The following is a 2,500-nucleotide window of genomic DNA, read 5'->3' as shown; positions in this document are numbered from 1 at the left end:
ATGAGTCCCGTATCGTTATTTTTCGTCACTACCTCCCCGTGCCGGGAGTGGGTAATTTGCGCGCCTGCTGCCTTCCTTGGATGTGGTAGCCGTTTCTCAGGCTCCCTCTCCGGAATCGAACCCTGATTCCCCGTTACCCGTTACAACCATGGTAGGCGCAGAACCTACCATCGACAGTTGATAAGGCAGACATTTGAAAGATGCGTCGCCGGTACGAGGACCGTGCGATCAGCCCAAAGTTATTCAGAGTCACCAAGGCAAACGGACCGGACGAGCCGACCGATTGGTTTTGATCTAATAAAAGCGTCCCTTCCATCTCTGGTCGGGACTCTGTTTGCATGTATTAGCTCTAGAATTACCACAGTTATCCAAGTAACGTGGGTACGATCTAAGGAACCATAACTGATTTAATGAGCCATTCGCGGTTTCACCTTAATGCGGCTTGTACTGAGACATGCATGGCTTAATCTTTGAGACAAGCATATGACTACTGGCAGGATCAACCAGGGAGCTGCGTCAACTAGAGCTGAGCAGCCGGCCGCCCGGGAGTGTGTCCCGGGGGCCCGCGCGAACACGCAAGCGTCCGCTCAATTATTCTGCAAACAGGAGGAGGCTGAGCTCCCCTGCACAATACACCTCGAAACCCTCTCAGGTCCCGGCGGCGCGCAGCGCCGTCCTAAGTACTTGGTCGGGTTCGAGAGAGGCGCAATCGCCCGGAGTTAGGCGAGTAGACGCTTTAGGTGCGACCACCCGTGCTCCCAACTGAGCTTGCCGCTGCCGACAGAGGCCCGGGAGCGTGCTGTCGTGGCATTGCCGGCGGGAGACAACACGCGCCACCTACGGTGACCGGCAGCTCCAACGCCAGCGCCACAGAAGGGCAAAGGCCCCACGTGGGTGCCGAAGCGAACTCTCCCAGCACAGCGCACGTGCCAACACGTCTGCACAACTGCGATACAAACCACCAGCGAGAACCGCTGGGGCGACCGAGCAGCAGACGGCGTCGCGGCGCCGAGTGCCGGGCGGCGGCGCATCCTCAACGCACACAGTCCTCAATCGGACCAGCACACTGCAGATGTCCACCGCGCTTCGCACCGGGCCGGCGAGGACCCACTTTGGCTGCACGGCGCCGCGCGCAGGGTGCCCCGGCGCGCAGCTGCGCCGCCTGCCGCGTCCGTCGGCCGGCGCGCCTGCCACTGGGCGCCCCCACCAGCCGGCTGTAGCGCGTGCGCCCACGCACCGCGCGGCCAGCACGCCGGGCGGCCCCCCCCTCACCGGCCGGGGACAGTCCCACCCACCCACAGCCGCGTATCGCTTCACACCCAGATCCACATTCACGTTCATTGGTGTGGTGGGTATCGCTGACACAACCGCGTCATAGCTGTACCGATCGTTGCCCTCACAGATGTACCTCCAGCAAGATCAACCGCACCACAACGGGTTACCAGTTGTTCATTTGCGTAACGTCACCAGTAAACGTACACGTCCACGTCCATCCCCGTTTGCAAAGTCAACTATTATTGCATGCCTGCCTGTCAGGTGTCAAGACACACTACATCCGCTCACATCCACGCAACAAAATGTGCCCGACTAGAGGGCACGTGGAAGGTGCCCCCGTACGTATGCGATGTCCATTGCGCGACGAACTGTCAACCGGCCTCTGTAGCATGTCGCAGATGTGGAACGCGGGACACCGTGCTATCACATTGTGTGAGAAGAGACTACTATGTCTGCATACACGCGCCACTACATGAACAGACGGCTCATGCTGATCGCCATCCACTGCGTCCATTACTCCCACACGTCTCTATGGCGTACCACACTGCAATACAGCTGTTATGGGGAGATGACACGTAGCTGTGTACACAACATTCTGAGCGGGTTGCGGTTGGACAACAATACATTAATGTAACGTGTCATATGCCATTTACAGAGCAGGTTAAGGCACAACGTGGGTTAGGTTAAGGCACAACGTGGGTTATGTTAAGGCACAACGTGGGTTATGTTAAGGCACAACGTGGGTTAGGTTAAGGCACAACGTGGGTTAGGTTAAGGCACAACGTGGGGTAGATTGCGGCACAACTTGGGGTAGATTGCGGCACAACTTGGGGTAGATTGCGGCACAACTTGGGGTAGATTGCGGCACAACTTGGGGTAGATTGCGGCACAACTTGGGGTAGATTGCGGCACAACTTGGGGTAGATTGCGGTACAACTTGGGGTAGATTGCGGTACAACTTGGGGTAGATTGCGGTACAACTTGGGGTAGATTGCGGTACAACTTGGGGTAGATTGCGGTACAACTTGGGGTAGATTGCGGTACAACTTGGGGTAGATTGCGGTACAACTTGGGGTAGATTGCGGTACAACTTGGGGTAGATTGCGGTACAACTTGGGGTAGATTGCGGTACAACTTGGGGTAGATTGCGGTACAAATTGCATTACATTGCGGTGCAAATTGCGTTACATTGCGGTGCAAATTGCGTTAGGTTAAGGTGCAACAC

At 56.9% G+C, this 2,500-nt stretch overlaps 1 non-coding gene across 1 annotated transcript in view; it reads right to left on the bottom strand.

Annotated features, from left to right (window-relative positions):
• LOC126149297 (small subunit ribosomal RNA) overlaps nt 1-510 on the bottom strand; it is a 1,909-nt gene extending 1,399 nt beyond the window's left edge. The window contains exon 1 of the ribosomal RNA XR_007530794.1: nt 1-510. This exon is cut by the window's left edge and continues 1,399 nt beyond it. This is a non-coding gene — a ribosomal RNA (small subunit ribosomal RNA).
• Nucleotides 511-2,500: the final 1,990 nt, after the last annotated feature.

This window comes from Schistocerca cancellata, unplaced genomic scaffold (genome assembly GCF_023864275.1).
Source record: "Schistocerca cancellata isolate TAMUIC-IGC-003103 unplaced genomic scaffold, iqSchCanc2.1 HiC_scaffold_923, whole genome shotgun sequence".
Classification (NCBI taxonomy): Eukaryota; Metazoa; Arthropoda; class Insecta; order Orthoptera; family Acrididae; genus Schistocerca; species Schistocerca cancellata.
This window is presented reverse-complemented; position numbering and strand designations above follow the sequence as displayed.